Source organism: Monodelphis domestica, chromosome 3 (genome assembly GCF_027887165.1).
Source record: "Monodelphis domestica isolate mMonDom1 chromosome 3, mMonDom1.pri, whole genome shotgun sequence".
In the NCBI taxonomy this organism is placed as follows: domain Eukaryota; kingdom Metazoa; phylum Chordata; class Mammalia; order Didelphimorphia; family Didelphidae; genus Monodelphis; species Monodelphis domestica.
In genome coordinates, this window is record NC_077229.1 from 178,790,082 (window position 1) to 178,813,691 (window position 23,610).

A 23,610-nucleotide genomic window follows, 5' to 3' on the forward strand; every position below is an offset into this window, starting at 1 on the left:
GGGTACGAAGTGGAGTTTCATGATTTTTTCCATTTCCTAAGTTTCTGCTCCCAGCTCAGGAGAGAGATAAACCTTAGATTTAGGGTTTATGCTAACTAACACTTTGAATCAGTATAGTGAAATGGAATGAACAAAGGATTTTGAGTCAAAATATCTTACCTACTACCTGTGCTATCTGGAATAAGTCAATTAACTTTTCTGGGGCTTAATTTCTTCAACTGTAAAATGAAGAGGAAGGACTATAAGGCTTCTGAGGATCTTTGCAGCTCTAAATCTATGATCCTATGATCCTTCTGGGATTTCTGGCTTCTCTGAAGTCTCTGAGTGAGAGACGTTCCTGGTTTAGCATTATCGTCAAAGATGGAGAAGTGGAAAAAGCCCTGAATTCAGATTCAAAACATAAATGTTCAAATCCTTACTCTTTTACCTACTGACTTTGGTCAACTCACCTCCACCCTCTGTTTAAGTGTACTCATATGTATAATAGGGAAGTCCTTTCTGGAAAACAATTGAGAATAATATGGCAGAATTAAAGAAATGGTTCATCCTTGAGTCAGAGTTCCAAATCCTCTGTATCTTCTACAAGGAAGTCAAAGACAGAAAGAAAGATCCAAATCCAAAATGGATCAAATGTGTCAAAATATGCAAACAGCAATTTTGTGTTAGGAAAGAAAAAAACCAATGTCTACTGCTTATAAGGAATGGCAAAACCAATTGTAGGACGTGAATATAATAGCATATTATTTTTCTATAAGTAATTCAAATAAGAGAAATTCAGAGAGACACGGGGAAACTCATGTGAACTGATTGAGAAGAGTAAGCAAAATCAAGAAAATAAAATCCACGATACAGAAATAAGCAAAAACAATAGTGAAACTGTAGTTTGTGTTATTATGATAGCTCAGAGAAAAACCAAGATAATGCACTTTCCTCCTTCCCTTGGATGAGTTGGGGACTTTGGGGTGTGTAATGTTGTATATATATATTTTTTATGTATATATATACATATAAGTATATATTATATAGTCAGGCAAAGTCCAAGTGGAGGGTGGGTTTTTTAAAACCTTACATTACATCTTAAATCAATACTGTTTATTGGTTCCAAGGCAGAAGAATGGTAAGGGCTAGGCAATGGGGGTTAAATGACTTGCACAGAGTCACACAGCTAGGAAGTATCTGAGGTCAGAATTGAAACCAAGACCTCCAATCTCTAGGCCTGGCTCTCAAACCATTGAGCCACCCAGCTGCCCCCTTTAGGTTGTTTTCATTAACTTTTTTTCTTTGTTTTGTTATAAAGGAAGGGTGGTACAACTACTGGAGAAGTACAAGGGGATAAAAGGGTATATCCAGAGGAAACTGTGATATGAAAACAGAAGACATCAATTAAACTTAAGATAAAATGAAGGGGCTGAACTAAATGAAATATAAGTTCCTTTCCAGCACACCTATGAACATCTCATTTCCCCAGGGAAGAATTCATTAGATAATCCCTTAATCCTCTCAGGCCCTCATGGGTCCTCTAGGCACTACATGAACTTCATCTCATTTCAGAATCTAGGTCTCTGAATTCCCAACTGAAAGCTCTCTACTTTACTGCAGACTATGCCAGAGAGAGCTCCATGGGGCAGGCTGAAGCCTTCTCCATTGAGAAGAGAGGAATTCAAAAGGACATTGTAACTTTATGCCTTTCCCTCGTGTTATTTTAAAGTCCCTATGTGTTTTCTGACAGGTACTAGCAATAAAAACCCTTAGAAAATCTTGGGAAGGGTTACACGTTTATCATTTAAAAAAAAATGTTTGTGAAAGATATTGGATGAATTGTAACAAATTGCATTTGTTTTTAATGTTGTCTTGCAATTACCAGAGATATCAGGATGCTGACAAGAGCTTTCCTCTTATCAACTCCCTAAAATAAATAGAATTATTCCGATTTTACCAATGAGGACACTGAACCACAGATTATAAAATAACGTGCCCATACTCTCACAGCGTTAATAAGAAGCAAGCCTACATTTAAACCCACTTCTCTTGACTCCAAGTCCAATATTTTCTCACCATACCACACTGCCTGTGTACTCTACATGGGACATCTCAGCCAAAGGAACTAGGGGAGAAGATGGCAGAAGATTTGAGAAGATTGTGGTGGTAAATATTGAGAATAAGCCATGAATACCCTTGGTTTCGTATGGACCAAAAAAAATGGAGTACAAGGAGCCAATTCGGATTCCAGGGGCTTAATACCAGCAAGAAATTCCTTTTGGCATCACAGAAATCCCTGCTCTCAAGGTCCATACAGCCTAATGGAGAAGACTTTATATATATATAGATAAATATGTATATAAATGGTTAAATAACAAAGAAAGGCAGTATAGAGTTAAGTATCTAAAACAATGACATATTTCCCAAGCTAAATACCTAAGCATTGAAATGCTTTACTTTTAAAAACAGAAATTATTCATGCCATCATGAGTCAGCTTGTTCTTCAGGCCTTTGGACTTTAGGGACTATCTCTTAAAACATGATATAGAATAATAGAAGCAGTTCATTTTTGGTTCTATTTCTAGATGCCCCAATAAAGCATTGGAAAAACCATTACAAGCAGTATATCATTTATCAATATAGCATGTTTAAAAGATAATATATTTGCTCTACATTTTGATGCTTCTTAATAATAATGTAATAATTTTGGGTCACAATACAATGACTTTATCAATATAGATGTTCGAGGAGTACTAACACCTCTGGTAGAAGGGCTTGATGAGCTCATTTCATTGCTGTTCATCCACCTTTTGTATTCAGCTGGCTCTCAACTCTCATCTGTGGCTCCAAGATGATGTAGCATGCACATTGGCCACTCTTTGGTAAAACCATCTTGGCAGATGGGCTAAAACTAGGTTGACGGGAGCTGATAGGCTCCAGACTGGTTGGTGAGTTAAGGGGATGTCTACCCCAACCATGTGAAGACATCCCCCTCCCAGTAGAATGGGTGAATGATGCCCATGCTGTGGAGTACTTAAAGCTTGGTCAGACATCAAAGATGCCAAGGTCATCCACTGCATCCTAGATCATCACCTGTCATCCTGACTTTTGTCTGGCCACTGAACTCTGATGACTCTGGAAGAGAGAGTGAAGCTAAGGACTTTGTGCAACTCTGTCTCACTTAAATCCAATTCATGTACAAGTTAAGATATCACCCCATGATGTCATTGATCCTCTTCAAAAATAAAGGACAAACAAAATATTATACACATTCCCTCTCATCTTATCTCATACAGGTTGTCCTTTCCTCCCAATAAATCTTCCATAGGGGAATCTGCCTAATATGCTGGGTTTTGAAACTTAAAAATCAGGCTATCTCCTTTTCTAGTCATAGCTATCTTTAATATCACCTCCTATACTATTTCTTATATTTCTGCATAATTTTTCATTGATAATATTCTGTAATTAAATTAGAGCTACCACGAATCTTCTCCATTGTCATCTCAGTGATTTGTAGCTTTAATTCCTAGATATGTGGTATCCAATGACTCATAGCCATCCAAAATAGTTGGGAAATTTTTGGAGCTAAAAAGACAGACTTTTGTTTCAGAGAGGATTTTATGAGAGAGGGTCCTTAAAAGTACTGGACAATTTGCCAACTATAGTCCAACCTGCTCTCTTCTCCCTGCTTCTGCACTTCTGGGCACAGCACAATGACCTTTTGCAATGCTTGTCCAAGATATATGCAATAATGGACCAGTTCTATGGACTATCAATCAAACTGCGTGTTATAACCTGGATAATTTGTATTTGCCATCTATTTATTTTTTCCCATGTGAGTAGTCAAACTGAGCTCTTGAGTAATCATCTATGTCATTTAGGAGTTTCTACAATCAAAGGTCCAGGGTTTGATGCAGGCAGCGCATTGTCATCACCACAAAACATCTTCAGGCCTTACCATTTGTAGAGAAGACATTTTTCATTTGGATTCTATGCTGGATATCTTCCATGACACTGGCAAACACCTTTGGGAAACATATGTCTCTTGGATTTTTTCTCACATAATATTTGTAATCAGAAGGTTGTCAAACAAGGTTCTCTCTATAGTGACATCTTCCAAAGAATCTAACACAATTTTAACATGGATAAAAGATACCTTGGAGGAAAGGCAGCATTTTACTCTCTCTCACAAGAGTATTGTGAATATCAAATGAGATAATATATGCAAAGCGTTATACATGGCTTAAAAGCACCATATAAATGTCAACTATTATTATTGCTGAGCCAAAGACTTCTTTCCTAGTCAATAAACAATAAGCACAGTGGGTTATTTTATTTCTCTGACTCTTTTCATCAATCCGGCGGCTATAAAGATGTTGTTTGCCATAGACTATCACTCATAACTTCATCAAGGGTGCCCTTGATACGTGCAGAGAATATTCTAATATTTTGTTGAGGTGCAAAAGTAGGCTTAGGAATTGGTAATTATTATCATGTAATAATAGTAAAAATGTCCATGACAGTATCACAAATTCTGAATGACCCACCAACCTATAAAGCTTTCAAGTGGGGATCTAAGAGGACAGCTAAGTAGATCAGTGGATAGAGTACTGGGCCTGGAGTTAGGAAGACTTGAGTTCAAATTTGGCTGCAAGACTAGCTGTGTGACCCTGGGCAAGTCAATTAACCCTCTTTGGCTCAGTTTCTTCATCTGTAAAATGAGCTGACGAAGGAAATGGCAAACCACTCCAGTATCTTTGCCAAGAAAACCCCAACTAGAGTCATGAAATGCCAGACGTGCCTGAGAAAGAGCAAATGGGGATAATAATGCACTGTCATCTGAAGACCAATATAACTAAGTTTAGAGAGGCTTATCATAATATGTGACTCCAGGGTGATGAAACTACCAGTCATAATTCTCTAAGATATTCTATTGAATCACAGGGGACTCACAATCTGCTTGGATAGCAGGAGTACCCACATCAATGAAACTGCTGGCCAATGATATATTAAGTACTATGAGCCATAAGGGTGAATTGCTGTGGGGGTCTAAAAAATGACTAAGACAAATTCCCTTGCTCTCAAGCAGCTATGATATAATATAGGAGATAATGTGTGGAAAATATCAAGACAGTAGATGGTAAATCCCATATAAGAGTTCAAAGAAAGTGATATAGAAGCTTAGAAGAGGGAGATATTCTTACTGTTTGGGGTCATTATGGAAGACTTCTTGGTTGAGGTATCTCTATACTGAGCTTTGGAAGATGAGTGGGGTTTTTTATAGGTACCAATGGAGAGTAATCTGTACTATTGCAGAGAATGGCTCCATTAGTGTTAGTGAGGCAGGAGAACACAACAGAGCGTTTTTTTAGGAAAAGCAATTTCAAATGGAGTATGGTTTTCACATAGAGGAGATTGTAAAGGGTTAGAGGTCAGGCCAAGGAGTTTGGTATGTAACAGTAATCCACTGAGGTCCCAGCTTAATGTGATGCTTTAGAAAGATTAATTTAAATGAGGGGATGCCCTTCAATTGGGGAATGGCTGAACAAAATTGTGTATATGATGGTGATGGAATCCTATTGTGCTGAAAGGAATAATGAACTGGAGGAACTCCATGTGAAGTGGAATGACCTCCAGGAAGTGATGCAGAGTGAAAAGAGCAGAGCCCAGAGAACATTGTACACAGAGACTGATACACTGTGGTACAATCGAATGTAATGGACTTATCTACTAGCAGCAATGCAATGACCCAGGACAATCCAGAGGAACTGATGAGAAACAACACTATCCACATCCAGAGAAAGAACTGTGGAAGCAGAAACACAGAAGAAAAACAACTGCTTGATCACATGGGTCGATGGGGCTATGACTAGGGATGTAGACTCTAAATGATCACCCTAGTGCAAATATCAATAATATGGAAATAGGTCTTGATCAGTGACACATGTAAAACCCAGTGGTTTTACAGGAGGGAGTGGGAGGAGGGAAGAGAAAAAAACATGATCCGTGTAACCATGGAAAAATATTCTAAATTAATTAATTAATAAACTAAAAAAGAGAAAGATTAATTTAGCAGAGAATCAAAGGATGGATTTGAAGACAGAAAATGGATATGGTTGTAAATGGGTAGATTATAGTTTTAATGTTGTAGTATTAATAGAAAGGCAAGGGATCAAGCAATCATTAAAAATGGGCATGAGGGACTAGGTCAGGGAATAGATTAGGGCTTTAGATAAATATTTGGAAGTCATCTGCCTAGTGATGAGTGTTGAATCCATGGAAGTGAAAGAGCTCACTCACTGGTGAGAAAGAAGTGAGTCATGGACAGGACCTTGGGGATTATTCATAAAGAGAGAGTGGAAGGTAAAAAAGAGAAACCACTGAGAAAGTCAGAGAGGGACCCTTCAGAGAGGTAAGAGAAAAAACAGGATTCTATATTGTCAAAGAAGTCAAGGGAAGAAAGAACTTCAAGAAAAAAGGGTTAGTCAACTATAGTAAATGCTGCAGAAAGGTCAGACAAAAGTGATTGAGAAAAACCATTCTATTGAATAAGAACTATTTCAATAAATGGAAGAATCAGAAGCTGGATCATAGGGTATTGAGAACAGAGTGATGTCAAGACCTCTACAACTTGAGCTGACAAAATTAATTTCCATCTAAAAATTGTAGGAACACAGTCTAAACTTGAAAGAGGCAGGATGATGGGGTAGATAGCATGTTAGACTTGAGTGAGGAAGACCTCCATTTGAATCCTGCTCTGGATGATTATTTACTCCCCAGTTAAGATTGGCTTCACATTAATGTTTTTTTAACTCTGTGGCCATGGATAAATTACCTCTCTGAGCCTTAGTTACTTCATCTATAAAAAAGGCATAATAATACCTATATACTGCATGAAGTTGTCATAAGACAAATAAGATAATACTTATAAACTTCAAGGTGCTAAATAAATGCTAATTATTATTAAACCATTATCAGGGGGAATTTCTGCAAAAACAAGTGCAACAACATAGTACTTTTTTAGGAACTTTTATTTTTGCAAGAAGAATAAGTGATTATCCCTTCATTTTCTTTAATTACCCAACTGATTCTAAATCAATCAAAAAACCCAAGTCAATCAATGTTAAATTCATCTGTAAGGAAAATTCACTCTTCATAGCATATGTATACTCAACTCCTAACAATTAAATATGTATGAAGTTAAAAATGTATTTTAGAAAGGAAAAGAAAATATTCCCTACCCCTAGTCAATCATAAGCCAAATTATTTGAAATTATAGATCATTATCAACTATTTTAAAATTGATTCCTTTCCTAAAATGTCATTCCTTTAAATATATTGTAAAAGAAGCATTCATGAGAAGTAAGTATGATGTATTCTGAGTTAGTTACTGGGACTGGGTAAGAATAAGACTCAAATTTAATTTTCCTTCAATCCCAGTCCTTTGCTTACCTATTGACATCTGCTGGCAAGGTCTTTTCACAAGGTTGATTACTCACAGTTAAGGCTGGCATCACATTAATCTTTTTTAAATTTTTAAATTTTAATCTTTTATTTCTTACATTACTATGGTATCCCATATCCTCCTCCCAAGAGCCATTCCATACAAAAAAAAAGGCATTTTTTTAAAAGAGGGGGGAAAAGGAAAGCTAGGTGGCTCAGTGGATTGAGAGTCAGGATTAGAGATGAGAGGTCCTGGGTTCAAATCTGACCTCAGAGACTCTTTCTAGTTATGTGACCTTGGGCAAGTTTCTTAACCCCCATTGCCTAGCCCTTACTGCTCTTCTGCTGTGGAACCAATACACAATATTGATTCTAAGATGGAAGGTAAGGGTTTAAAATAAAAAAAATTAATGAGAAAATTAATCCAATTAACATGTATTTAATATCCATCATGAGCAAGACACTGTGCTAAACAATATTTGGGTGTGTAAAAACTATTAAGAAGTAGTCTCAGAGATTATAATTTGACCTTGTGCTTATGTTGTATGAAGATAGGGTTGAAGGAAATAAGGTTGTTTAGTGTGGAGAAGAGAAAAAGCTTAGAGACAGACATGATAGGTATTTGGAGGTTTTCAGTCTAGTCTAATTCTTTGAGATGCTATGTGGGGTTTTCTTGGCAAAAATGCTCTAATGGTTTGTCATTTCTTTCTCCAGCCCATTTTACAGAGGAGAAAACTGAGGCAAACAGGTTTAAGTGACTTTCCCAGAGTCACACAGAGAGTAAAGCTTGTTCTATTTTGAACCCAAGCTCTAGAGTTGAAAATGATAGATTTAAATTGCAAAGAGGCAAACTTAGGTTCCTCATCAAGAAATACTTCTTAAAATGCCAAGCGGCTCAAATGTGGCACACCAGCTTCTGGAGGTAACAGATTCCCTCTTATCAGAAGTCTTTAGGGTTTGTTACAATGAGAATTCCTTTCAAGTATTGGCTGAGAAATTAAAAAGAAGAATATTTAGCCTTCTACATTAGGTAAAACTTCCTAATAATTAGGAATGGCCAAAGGAGGAGTGAGGTGCCTGGAGAGGGGGTTGGGGATGGATTCCCTCATTAGTGGTTTTCAAGCAGATCCAAGATGATCTCTGGTCACGTCACACTGGGAATTCCTTGGGCTTCTGGGCTAGTCTACAGCATCCCTGAGGTTCCTTCCAATTGCAGATATCCTCAGATGCTAAGGAACTTGCCAATGAGTTAGAAATGAGCAGGATCTGGTAAAAAGAGCACTACATTGAACATAAGGAACCTGGGGGTCCAGTTGCAGTTCTGTCAGTGCCACTCTCCTGCTTAGACAGCTTCAGGGATACCAGCATTGCCTCTGGAAGTTCAGTGGCTTATATTTCAATCCTTTTACCATAGGCTCCTTCCTATCTTTCCAGCCTTCCTATACTTCCCCACCTCCCTGGCCCCAATGGACTCTGTCCTTCAGCCAAATTGGTCTATGGTCAGTTCTCCATATGTAAGATTTCAGAGACTTCTGAATACCCTTCCTTACCAATCAAAAACTGAATGCTCCTAGGGGACTGAAAATCAAACTTAACAACAAGACAGAGCCAAGGAACTCTCCTGCTGGGCATAATTCAAAAGGTATGCCCCCCAATAGCCAGAATCCAAGAACACTTGGGCTTAAGGGGAAGGCAGAAGGAAGGTCCCAGGACCCATCGCCCACACACACCTTGAGCGTTGGGTCTCCAGTGGCAGCAGGAACCTCTGGGTGGGCAAAGGCATTGGTCTGGAGGGTGTACCTTGTGGGCAGAGCAGTGCCAAGCTCAGAGAATTGAGCACAGATGGCTGGGAAGGAGCTGGAGAGGGAGCTGGCGGCCTGGTCAGAGCCATGGAGATCTTCCATACTGCTCCAGCCTTCCAGGAGGTTTTTGGCCTCAGAGCACACCTAGCCCAACCCAGCTGAACTTAATCCCATCAAAAGTCTTCAGAACTCAGGGAAGTCTAAGCTGCAACACCCCTCCCTCACTGACTGCTGGACTTTAATCCAATCAAAAGCATCCAGAGGACAGGGAAGGGCAAACTCCAACACTCCTCCCCCAGAGACTTCACTGAGAGATCTGACAAAGCTCCAAGAGGGGAGACTGACAGAAAGCCAAAAAAATGAGAGGAGCAAGAGCACAGACAAATACGGGGAGCAAAGAAGGGGTAAATATGAGCAAACAACAGAAAAAGAAGAAAGAAATTGCAATTGACAGCTTCTGCACAGGCAATGAACCAAGAACAAACAATACACAGGAGGAGGCAAGTAATAAAACAGAAATTCCAGAGAATTGGACACAGGCTTTGGAAGAACTCAAAATGCAATTCAAAACACAATTAAGAGAGGCTGAAGACAATTGGGACAAGAATTTAAAAACTAAGATAAGACATCTGGAAACAGAAAATAGTATCTTAAAAGCCAAAATCAAACAGCTTGGAAATGAGGAGATGAAAGATGAGGCAAAGGAGATGAGAGATGAGGTAAAGAGAATGAAAGATGACCTCCAAAGAAAATCAGACCAGAAGGAGAAGGATGACCAAAAAGCCAGGGATGAAATCTAGTCTTTAAGAACCAGAATACAACAACTAGAATCAAGTGACCTCACAAGGCAACAGGACACTATAAAACAAAACCAAAAGAATGAAAAAATTGAGGAAAACATGAAGCATCTCATTCACAAAACAGAGGATTTCTAAAATATTTTGAGGAAAGACAATTTAAGAATCATTGGTCTACCAGAAGACTGTGACAAAAGAAAAATCCTGGACATAATACTACAGGAAGTCATTCAAGAAAACTGCCCGATATTCTGGAAAAGGAGGGAAAAGTGGAGATTGAAAGAATCCACAGATCACCTCCTATTCTTAATCCCCAACTGACAACACCCAGATATGTTATAGCCAAACTCAAGAACTATCAGACCAAAGAAAACATATTACAAGCTGCCAAGAAGAAGTCATTCAGATACCATGGAATCATAGTGAGGATAACACAGGATCTGGCTGCATCCACACTGAAGGACCAAAAGGCATGGAATATGATATTCTGGAAAGCAAGGGAACTAGGTCTACAACCAAGAATCAACTACCCAGCAAAACTGACTATATTTTTACGGGGGAAAGTATGGTCATTCAAAAAAATAGAAGAATTCCAAGAATTTGTAAAGAAAAAGACCAGACCTGAACAGATAATTCAATGCCCAAGCACAGAACTCAACAAAATCATCAAAAGGTAATTAAAAAAAGAGGGGGAAAAGAAAAACAAAACAAACAACCCCCCCATTTTTTTAAAGAGACTCAATAAGTTAAAATGTTATATATCCTTTAAGAAAGGAGGTCATTGGTAACTCTTAACAACTGTTGTTATCACCTGGGCAGCTTGAAGAATTACACTTAGAGGGAACAGTGACAAACTGTATAGGATGAAAGAATAAGACATAAATAGGTTTATAGATATATGCATGCATAAATACATATACATATGTATACATACATATATCTATATATACATATATATATACAACTAGAGCTTAAAAAGAGGATAATACTAAAAGAAATGGGAAAAGAAAGAAATGAGGGTAAATTTATATGTCACAAAGAAGCTCATGGCGGGAGGGGGAAGAACATCAACACACTGGAAGGGTAAAGAGGTTGGAGATAGGAAATACTCAACTCTTACGTGCATTGAAATTGACCCAAAGAGGGGAAAAAAATCCAATCCATTGGGGCAGAGAATAGTTTTGCGCCTTATAGGGGAATAGAAGGGTAACAAATGGACTGGTGGGGAGGGAAGCAGTATAAGGGAGGGAGAGGGTGGGGGTAGTTTTAGAAAGACTACAGGGAAAATAAGGGGGGAAATAAGAAGGGAGGGAGTTAGAAAGGGAAGTAAAATAAGGATGGGAACTAGGGGGACTGATTAAAAAAAAATATTGGTGTAGAAGGAAATAGTGAAAGAAGAAAAGGCAGGTCCAGGAGTAGAAATCAAAATGCTGGGAAATACACAGCTAGTAATCATAACTCTGAATGTGAATGGAATGAACTCACCCATAAAACACAAATGAATAGCAGAGTGGATTAGAATCCAAAACCCTACCATATGCTGTCTGCAAGAAACACACATGAGGAAGGTAGATATGCATAGGGTGAAAGTAAGAGGATGGAACCAAATCTATTGGGCATCAACTGATAAAAAGAAGGCAGGAGTCGCAATCATGATATCTGACAAAGCCAAAGTAAAAATAAATCTAGTTAAAAGAGATAGGGGAAGGTAATTACATCCTGATAAAAGGCAGTATAGACAATGAGGAAATATCCGTACTCAACATGTATGCACCAAATGGCATAGCATCTAAGTTTCTAAAGGAGAAACTACTGGAGCTCAAGGATGAAATAGATAGAAAAACTATACTAGTAGGAGACCTGAACCTTCCTTTATCCAAACTAGATAAATCAAACCAAAACATAAATAAGAAAGAAGTGAGAGAACCAAATGAAATCTTAGAAAAATTAGAGTTAGTAGACATGTGGAGAAAAATAAATAGGGACAAAAAGGAATATACCTTCTTTTCAGCAGCACATGGTGCATTCACAAAAACTGACAAAACATTGCGAACAAGTTCAAAAGAGCAGAAATAATAAATGCAACCTACTCAGATCACAATGCAATGAAAGTAATAATTAGTAAGGGTACAAGGAGAGGTAAATAAAAAATTAATTGGAAACTAAACAATACAATTCTCCAAAACCGGTTAAAGAACAAATTGTAGAAACAATTAATAACTTCATTGAAGAAAATGACAATGATGAGACATCCTTTCAAAACCTATGGGTTGCAGCCAAAGCAGTACTCAGGGGGAAATTTATATCCTTGAGTTCATATATTAACAAATTAAGAAGAAGGTCAAATTAAGTAGAGGTCAATTAATTGGGCATGCAAATTAAAAAAACTAGAAAGTGAACAAATTAAAAATCCTCAGATGAAGACTAAATTAGAGATCCTAAAAATCAAAGGAGAAGTTAATAAAATTGAAAGTCAAAGAACTATTGATTTAATAAATAAGACTAGAAGCTGGTACTTTGAAAAGACAAATAAAATAGACAAATTACTGGTCAGTCTAATTTAAAAAAAGAAAGAAGAAAATCAAATTGACAGCATCCAAGATGAAAAGGGGGACCTCACCTCTAATGAAGAGGAAATTAAGGCAATCATTAAAAATTATTATGTCCAATTATATGGCAACAAATATAGCAATATTGGTAATATGGATAAATACTTACAAAAATATAAACTGACTAGACTAACAGAGGAATAAATAAATTACCTAAAAAAACCCATATCAGAAAAAGAAATTGAACAAGCCATCAAAGAACTCCCTAAGGAAAAAAAAACCCAGTTCCAGATGGATTCACAAATGAATTCTATCAAACATTCAAAGAATAACTAATCCCAATATTATACAAACATGGTACTGATCCCAAAGCCAGGCAGATCAAAAACAGACAAAGAAAACTGTAGACCAATCTCCTTAATAAATATAGATGCAAAAATATTAAATAGGATACTAGCAAAAAGACTCCAGCAAGTCATCACAAGGGTTATTCACTATGACCAGGTAGGATTCATACCAGCAATGCAAGGATGGTTCAATATTAGGAAAACCATCCGCATAATTGACCATATTAATAAGCAAACTGACAAAAATCACATGATTATCTCAATAGATGCAGAAAAGGCCTTTGATAAAACACAACACCCATTCCTATTGAAAACACTAGAAAGTATAGGAATAGAAGGGCCTTTCCTAAAAATAATAAACAGTATATATCTAAAACCATCAGCAAACATCATCTGCAATGAGGATAAACTAGAAGCCTTCCCAATAAGATCAGGAGTGAAACAAGGATGCCCATTATCACCTCTATTATTTAACATTGTACAAGAAACACTAGCAGTAGCAATTAGAGAAGAAAAAGAAATTGAAGGTATTAAAATTGGCAATGAGGAGACTAAGCTATCACTCTTTGCAGATGATATGATGGTTTACTTAAAGAATCCTAGAGAATCAACCAAAAAACTAGTTGAAACAATCAACAATTTTAGCAAAGTAGCATTACAAAATAAACCCACAAAAGTCATCAGCATTTCTATATATCTCCAACCCATTTCAGCAGCAAGAATTAGAAAAAGAAACTCCATTTAAAACCATCCCAGACAATATAAAATACTTAGGAATCTATCTGCCGAGACAAACACAGGAACTATATGAACACAACTACAAAACACTCTCCACACAATTAAAACTAGATCTAAACAATTGGAAAAACATTGATTGCTCATGGGTGGGATAATCTAACATGATAAAAATGACAACCCTACCCAAATTAATTTACTTATTTAGTGCCATACCCATTAAACTACCAAAAAACTTTTTTACTGAATTAGAAAAAACCATAACAAAGTTCATTTGGAAGAACAAAAGATCAAGGATATCCAGGGAAATCATGAAAAAAAAATGCAAAGGAAGGAGGACTTGCAGTCCCAGATATCAAACTATACTATAAAGCAGTGGTTATCAAAACAATTTTGTACTGGCTAAGAGACCAAAAGGAGGATCAGTGGAATAGACTTGGGGTAAATGACCTCAGCAAGACAGTCTATGATAAGCACAAAGATCTCAGTTTTGAGGACCAAAACCCACTATTTGATAAAAAACTGCTTGGAAAATTGGAAGGCAGTATGGGCGAGATTAGGTTTAGATCAAAGCTCATACCCTACACCAAGATAAACTCAGAATGTGTGAATGACCTGAATATAAAGAAGGAAACTGTAAGCAAATTAGGTAAATATAGAATAGTATACTTCTCAGATCTTTGGGAAAGGAAAGACTTTAAAACCAAGCAAGAGCTAGAAAAAAAATCACAAAATGTAAAATCAATAATTTTGATTACATCAAATTAAAAAGTTTTTGTCCAAACAAAACTAATGCATCCAAAATTAGAAGGGAAGCAACAAATTGGGAAACAATCTTCATTACAAAACTATCTGACAAAGGTCTAATTACTCAAATTTATAAAGATCTTACATTCTACTAAGAGAATAATACATCATGTTCATTAATGAGTAAATTAGGTATGTAAATACATATACATAGGCATGTTTATTATTTATACACATATACACATGTTAATATACTACTGTAATACATATAATATGGTTAATATAATCATAGAATTAATATATTATCATAAAACAAATATATAATAATAAATCATTCATAACTAAATTAATGAATGTTTATGCATGTATATGGAGATAGATGTGTACATGTGAATACACATATGTATACAGCCATGTATACATATGTGTATAGATGTATACGGATGAGTATGTTCTGTGGAAAGGAAAAAAGAATAAATTCTGGACTTTTTGACACTGTGTTAGAACAAGCAACAGTGGGAATATCTATAGAAAAGAAATTGTCAAGACTGACAGTTGGTGCGGGAAAGGGCAACTGGGAGTGGCAGGGTTCATGTGTCTAACACTTCCTTCCGGGCATGGAAAGTGGAGGGAGCTTGACTTTTGGTTCCCAGTCTCTGGATTGAGGTGCCTCTACTTGCTTCAGCTGAAGAGATGGCCCAATCAGCTCTGAAAGTCAGAACTGTTCTTGTTGCTTGCTGTCTACTGATAAGATTCTGAAATTAAGAAAACTAGCACAGATATAGTGTAGACAGGAACAGGAGAAACCCTCCATCAGCCTGTGAGGCCTGGCCTCAGCTCCAAAACTGAGAAAAACTCCAACCTTATTTAGGGATCTCCCTCTTCCCTTTTCCCTGATACCTCTCCAATCCAAACTGGTTATTAAAATTGATCTTATTTGAATATCGCAGTCAGATAAATGGACTATCTTTTCTGGGGCATAGAGGGAGCTGAACCTCACTTCAGTCATCAAATTACAAATTGTCCTTATCGGACCCCTGCTGGGCGACCAAAATGGGGGAAAGCCTTGTCCCTCAGGAGGGTCCGTGTTTAGCCTGCTCTGGGGAAACTTTGGCAGCAATCCAGTGAGAAGACATCCCCAAAGGCTATCATAAGTAGCTTATTTCTCGGACACCCCATTTTGGTCAAAAACAGCCTCTCTGCAGGGGGCATCTCTCTCCTTTGCCTCACCGGTAGCCATATTTCCTCAAAATCTTTTCTAACTTTTCACTTCCCTATTTTTGTCAGGGGCACCATGACTCTGACTTTTCCTCTCTAGGGTGTCTTTATTATAGTACAAGGTTTCATAATTTTACCCACATTAATTTATTATAATAGCTCCTAACAAGAGGATCTCTTAAGTTCCCATCAATTTATCCTTCATTTTACTACTAGACATAGATCCAATCATGTCATTTCTCTACTCAACTGTTCTTAGCAATTCCCCATTGCCTATCAAGTCAATTTAAATACCTTTGTCTGACATTTAAATCTTTCCACAATCTGGTACCACCCAATCTTGCCAGTTTTATATCACATTGCTTGTCTCAACATGGTCTATGATCAAACCAGACAGGACAAAACTCTCCTCTGAAAGCATCCACATTTGTGCTTTTGCCAGTGCTGTTCTTTATGTTTAGAATATCTTCCCTGCCTTTTCCTTGCCTGTTAAATTCCTACCTAAATGCCACCTCTTCCAGGAAGCTTCTCTTGTTCTTCCATCAGTAATGATCTTTCCCTATTTGAATTCATATAACATTCTTTCTTCACCTCCTGAATAAACTTATCATACATTATCTATTATACTGAATGTTTCTTGTCCAATTACTAGAATATTAATAGTTTCTCATGAATTCAATTGACTAAACGTTTGAAATTGCCTTTTTAATAAAATTTACAATCACTCTACCAATGCCAAGCATCACTCCTTTCCTAATTCAATACATATCTATTTTTCTTTAATCTTATTTTTATTGGTATATTTTATTTTATATCATCTTCATTTCTGAATATATTCTCTTCCTCTTTCCCTATTCAGGGAGCCATCCTTGGAACAAATGATGCACAAATTTAATGTTCAATCCTGTCCAATTCTATAGTACATACAGAAACATTCATCTTATTTGGGGCTTGTTAAGAAGTTTTGAAAAATAAGATGAAAAAGGATTTTTAAATGCATACCTGTTATACCAAGAAATGACTCTTTTGGGTCAACAACATATTTCTAATTGTGATTTGCTGTGTTTATGATTCTATGTCTTAGAATCGTAAACTCACAAAATCATAGTTCTGTATAAAACCTCAAGGGGGAGTCTTCCACAAGAGGTTGCCTTTTGACTACTCAAGAAATAAAACTCTCTCTGGTTCAAAAAACAAAACAAAACAGATTCTAACTCATTTGTCCTAAGTAGCTGTACCAGGGAGTTTAAAAGGACAGCATGAAGTATCTTGTTAAAAGACTGGATTTAGAGTGTGAAGGACCTGAGCTTGAATCCTACATCAATGGAACCCAGGGTAAACTATTTAATCTCTCTAAGCTTCAAAATCTTCATCTTTAAAAGAGGGAGTCAGAAAGGACACTAAGGTATAAAGATAATTTTAACAGCTCTTTTTCAGGTGAGGGGAACTGAAAACTAAGGGGACAAGGGGCAGTTAGGTGGCTCAGTGGAGACAGAGCCAAGCCTAGAAGTGAGAGGACCTGGACTCAAATTTGGCCTCAGACACATCCTAACTGCTTGATCCTGGGCAAATCATATATAACCCCAGTTGCCAAGCCTTTACCCCTTGGAAGAGATGTGATTCTAAGACAGAAAGGGTTTAAAAAAATTTAAGGGACCACCCATCAATTGAGGAATAGTTGAGCAAATTATGGCATATTATATAACGGAATACTATGATGTCCTAAGAAATTATGAAAGGGGCAGTTGGCCCCTTAACCAACTGCTGCAACTTTTGCAGAGTATTTCAAATTGCCTCCAGACCAGGGCTAAAGGATCACATTCTCTCTGTTTCTCTCTCTGCCTTTCTCTCTGTGTCTCACCCTCATTGTCTGTGTGTGTGTGTGTGTGTGTGTGTGTGTGTGTGTGTTTGTCTGTCTGTCTGTCTATCTTTCTCTGTCTCTGTCTCTGTCTATCTGTCTCGATGTGTCTCTGTCTCTTTCTCTCACTGTCTCTTTGTTTTTCTGTCTGACTCTGTCTTGGTGTGTGTCTCTCTCTGTGTCTCTATCTCTATCTCTGGCTCGTGTCTTTCTATCTCTGTCCCTGTCCCTGTCTCTGTCTCTGTCTCTGTGTGTCTCTATCTCTTTCTCTCATTGTCGCTCTGCCTATCTGCCAGTCTCTCTGTCTCTCTCTGTCTCTATCTCTGTGTGTCTCTCTCTGTCTCTGTCTCTCTCATTATCTCTGTCTCTCTGTCTCTGTGTGTTTCTGTGTCTCTGTCTCTGTCCCTGCCTCTCTCTGTCTCTCTTTTTAACCCCTTCCTTCTCTCTTAGAATTGATGCTAGGTATCTGTTCCAAGGCAGAAGAGCAGTAAGGGCTAAGGAGGGGAGCCTGGAGCTTCTGAAAGACCTAGTAGGCAACCCATCACATCTCTGAGGTGTAAGGCTCCATCCAATCAGGGCTTCTTCCAGGCAGGGTTCTCCATTTAGGAATCTGCCAAGAGTTCCCCTAAAGGGAGAGATAATAAATACCCTGAGGGTGCTGCTGCCCCCAGTGATAGCCATTCCTAGGAGAGCCACCAATCAGGGGGTGCATGTGCCTTACTTAAGGGTTCACTTTCTGATTCCTTAAAAGATGCTTCTCAAATGCAGACAGGATGGGCTCCTGCTGATGCAAGGCTGGCCTCTGTTGGGATTCTTTTGTTGTGCATCACAGAGTCAATTAAAAAAATAATTGCTAGGGTTTATATAGCACTTTAAAAGTTACAAAGCATCTTACATGTATTACTTGAGCCTCACAACAATCCTGTGATACAGATTAGCATCTCCATTTTACAGAAGAGGAAACTGGGTTTTAGAGAGGTCATATAATATGCTCAGCATCATACTAATAAGAAGAATCAAGAGGCAAGATTTGAAATCTGGTCTTGCTGGCTCCAGGTCCAGCACACTGTCCTCTGTACCACCTACCTAGCTGCCTTTAGGTGCCTTCCGGATAGATGGTAAGGGGCACATTCTACCTGTCTTCTATTCCTAGAATTAATTCATATAGATTTAATTAATTTATTTATATAGATCCAGAGCAAACTCAGGCTCTGGTGACGCTGGAAAAAAACTGACCCAATACCAGAACTGGAGAATGAGAGACCTGCTTGCCTTTCAGGGAGGGGAGCCTGGGGCTGCTCTAAGACACGACCCCCTCTTTTCTGGGAAATAACTGAATGTTCAGGAGCAACAAAGGAGAGGAGGAGGTGTCTCTTTCCTGTGCTTACACCAGCCTGCGTCACAGTCTCTGTACTCACAGAGAACAGCTCATCCGTGCCCTCTGCAGCTCCTGCTGAAGTCATACCTCTTCTATGTAAGTTAATGGGCTAGTTGCGTGAGTATGTGCGTGTGGGCATGAGTGGGTGGCAGGCGGGCGGGCCGGCGGGTGGATGGGCATCTCAGACGAGCATCTGCTCTGCCCCCGAGCTCAGAGAATTGGAGCCCTGCAGTGGGGGAAGTAAATTTTGCAGCAGAATATTTTTTATTTCTCCTTCAAGTATAATCTGGGTCAGCGGCGACCCAGCTCCACCTGTTGGCTACTTGTGGAAACTGTAGCGAACTTCCCTTGTTCTTTTTTATTTTTATAGTTCCCTGTGCCAGTCCCCAGTTCCTTTCATTCAATCCTAGTGCTTTTCAGTCTTTGAACTCATTTTATGATGCGGTGACAGACGACTAAAGTCTGCCTTTAGCAGGCTTCGGAGATACGTGTTCATATTCAAAGACGGCTTCCTCACTGGTTGTTTGTTTTTTTAATTTAATTTGTTTTCAATTTGAAAAATTATTTTCTCTCCCTCTCAGGCCCTCTAGTAATGGAAAGCAAAAAGACCCCCAAAAAGTTTAATAAAAATTATACAGAGTGAAGAATAACAAATTCCACCATTTTGTTGTTGTTTAATTGCTTTTCAGTCATGTTTAAACACTTCATGACCTCATTTAGGGTTTTCTTGACAGAGATACTGGACTGGTTTGCCATTTTCTTCTCCAGCTTATATTGCAGATGAGGAAACTGAAGCAAACAGGGTTAAGGAACTTGCCTAGGGTCACACAGCTAATAAGTGTTTGAGATCAGATTTGAACTCAGGAAGATGAGTCATCCTGATTTCAGGACCCACACTGTATCCACTGTGCCATCTAGCTGCCAAGCTAGTCAATAATTTTGTAATAGTAAATGTAAATAGTAAAATATAATCATAATCACAGGACAGGTGGCACAACGATAAGAGTATTGGGCTTGGAATCTCGGAATACATCTTCCCAAATTCAAATCTGGCCTCAGACACTTACTAGCTATATAATGCTAGGCAAGTCATTTAAAATATGTTGGCCTCAGTTCCTTTTCTGTTAAATGAGCTGGAGAAGGAAGTGGCAAACCACTCAAGTATCTTTGCCAAAAAGACCGAAAATGGGGTCATGAAGAGTCTGATACAACTGGAAATTGACACAACAACAAAATAGTAAATGTAAATAGTAAAATGTAATAATAGTAATAGTAAATGAGGTCAAGGATTTTGTCAGCAGAACATTAAGACTGCTAAAAATGCCCAACAATGAACTGAATTCTGAACCAGGTCTTCCTACTACAAGATCAACTCTCTGAACACTGGCTCTCACATCTTGCACAGAGTAGGTGCATAATATCTACTATGTGGGTATTAAATCGAATATACTATTGCAACTAAGATGACTTGGAATATTTTATGTTAATAGAATGAACTAAAATAAAGTTCAGAGAAGAGAAGATAGAATGATTAATGAGTTGTAGAGGCTACAGAATGAGTACAACCTAAAGAAATGAATAATTTTAAATCTGGAACATTGGCATGTGATTAAACTGCTAAATTCACAAAGAGTACATGTGAAAGTATACAGTGAATATGAACAATTTTCACCAAATTTGAGAGAAGGATTTAGGAGCAGCTCCTTTGAAGAGCTAAAGAGATATTGCTAGTTATAGAACAACTAAAAAACTACTCTTCCTAGCAGTTTGTAAAAACAAAAATTACTCTCTCCCCTCCTCTTTTCCCTTTTCTTCCAAGAAGTAACTATAGGCTTCAATCTTACTTTTTAAACATTCAGAGTGAAGTTAAAGGATCAGTAGACGCCTCTATTCCTCTCTATCAGTTTTCATAGCTATAAAATAATAGCACTGACTAGATGGTCTCTAATATTTCATAGTTCTAGCATTCTCTGGCTTTCAGATGATCCCACCATCTCCCCAGTTCTCTGTGATTTTGTGATTAATGTGATAAATCATGTATAGATTATATGTATAGATCTGTGCATAAATAGAAAGGTATATAAATATGTATATGTGTATAAATATATATTATATACACACCTAATAATGATTTTTGTGTGCTAAGAACAGAGTTGTGTATGTGTAAATATAAATTATATTAGATAGTAAATAATTGATGATCCATTAACCTACAGAAAATCACAGAAACTCAGGTTTAAACTTAGAAGGCCTCTGGTATGACCTGTGTCAGAACAAGCATCCCTTCTATAAATCCCCAGTTGCTGGCTAGGCTGGCTTCCTTCAAAGATGATCTCACCTAGTTCCTGCTGTAACCAGTAATACTCACTTTAAGAATGATTGGCCAGAGTCAGAGTCGAGTCTTTGGTCCCAGGACTGAGGTTTATGCAAAATTGCCTTTTTTGGAGAATGGACATTCTGACTATTACTTTGACCCATTGAAACATGAGCTCGTTAAGAGCCGTACTGTGCCATTGCTTTTCTTTGTATTCTCAGCAATTGGCACAATATTTGGCACATCGTAAATGCTTCATAAATGCAGGGTGCCTGATTGACTGCCTGACCTTGACGGCATTGGCCAAGCCCTCTTTAAAGGTCAGGGACATCCACTGCACTGAATCCAAGGACAGAATGAAACCGTCCCCTTCCTCCAGGAACCTACACTGAGGAGTCAATAGAACACAAATACAGAATGAATGCGAAGTCATTTGAAGTCAGGTGGGGCACAGTTAACCAGAGAAGGGTCAGGAAATGCCTGCTGTAGGGGACGGCATTTGAGCTGAGCCTTGGTAGGAAGAGCTCTGGAGCCTGGGAGATGAACTTCCCCAAACCAATGGAGAAAATGGAATGGCATGCATGAGGGAAAGCAACGTTGACTGGGGACGAGGGGAGGGAAAGAACATGAATCATGTAACCATGGAAAAATATTCTAAGTTAATTAATTAAATAAAAATTTCCATTCATAAAGAAATAAATTTATAGATATAGATATAAAATGAGGGAAAGCAAGCAAGCCAGTTTACTGGGATGTAGAGTACTTGAGGGAGCCAAATATGTAACAATAATCCTGGAAAGTCAGACTGAATAGTCAATGGTAAATAAATATTTAGTCAATGCCTACCATGTGCCAGGCAGAGTACTAAGTGCTGGGGATACAAATATGTCCCTGCCCTCAAGGAGCTTACAATCTTATTGGGGGTGGGGAGCAAAAATACACAAAAAAAGCTGAAAAGCAGTGAAGTTAAAAGAAAGTACCCAGCATGGAGAGTGATGGAAAAGCCAAAGAAAGAAGCCTAGTCAGAGTAGCCAGATGGAAAATAAGACGTGTGTCTTGTTTCCCTCATGAAAGAGTTAATGGCTCCACTCTCCAACCAGAGAGTACTAATGACATGTGAGTAACAGAGCTGTACATAGTACTATATAGTTTGTCCTAGAGGCAATAGGGAGTCACTGAGACTTCTTGAGCAAGCAAATGCTTAAAGAAAATCATTTGGTAGTTGTGAAGGATGGTTTGAAGTAGATAGAGGCTAGATACTGGAGTTAGGTGGCACAGTGGACTAGAGTCAGGGACAGTTATCTTTCTGAGTTCAAAAGTGACCCCAGATACTTATTAGCTGTGTGAACCTGGGCAAACCCTGTTTACCTCAGTTGCTTCATCTGTAAAATGAGTTGGAGAGGGAATTGGCAAACCATGTCAGCATATCTTCCAAGAAAAATGCCAAATGGAGTCTTAAAGAGTCAGATATAACTAAAAATGACTCGGCAACAACGACAACAACAAAAAAAAATAGGCTAGATGCAGGGAGAATGATTAAATGACTGTTGAAATAGTCCAGGTAAGAGATCATTAGGACCCTGAATAAAAGAATTAACAAGATTTGGCCAACAATTGAATTATGTGAAATGAAAAGGACAGAGTTAAAAATGCCTCCTAGATGTGAGCCTGAGTAACTGGAAGAAGAGCAGTATCCTCAATAGAACCAGGAAAGTTAGGAGGAAGGGTGAGTTTAAAAAGAAGAAAATTGGTTATGCTTTATGTATGTTGAGTCTGAGATGCTTATGTGATCTCTGGATAAAGATAACTTATTCAGTAGTTGGAGATTCAGAACTGAAGTTCAGAAGAGATGCATTGCCTTAAGCTCTAACCAAATAAGCAATCCAAGCATTGTCCACAATTGACTTGAGCCAAATGCTTTGTTCCGTCATGGCTGACTCTTGATGATCCCATTGGAGTGGTTTGCCATTTTCTTCTCTAGCTCATTTTACAGATGAGAAAACTGAGGCAACCAGGGTTAAGTGACTTGCTCAAGGTCACAAAGCTAGTGTGCCAGGCTTTGTGTGGAGTGTGAGGAGTGTGTGGAGGCTGACTCCAGGGCCAGCACCCTATCCACTAGCTGGCCACCTAGCTGCCCCTTGGGCAAAGGAGTTGTATTCATATTTTAGTGACTTTAGAGGTCTCTTACAATATGTTCTTTTTATGTATCTAAAAAGCATTAGCACAATATGTCAAGCACTTGTCTTCTGTTGCTTGTTTTTGAAAACCTGCTTTGGAAACACAATGGAAACTCCCTCCTTCCCCTCCCTCTTTTGGGGAACATCTGTCTTTTTACAAAAACATGCAAACAACCAAGAGTTAGAGACAGCAAAACCAAATATGTCTATGGAACATTTGTGTCAGCCAACTTTAGACTAGACTTTTAAACGCTGAACTAATTTCA

At 38.1% G+C, this 23,610-nt stretch overlaps 1 pseudogene; it reads right to left on the minus strand.

Moving 5' to 3' along the window:
* The window catches only part of LOC100616960 (hsc70-interacting protein-like), a 54,452-nt pseudogene extending 31,354 nt beyond the window's left edge, over positions 1–23,098 (minus strand).
* Between the last annotated feature and the right edge of the window lie 512 nt (positions 23,099–23,610).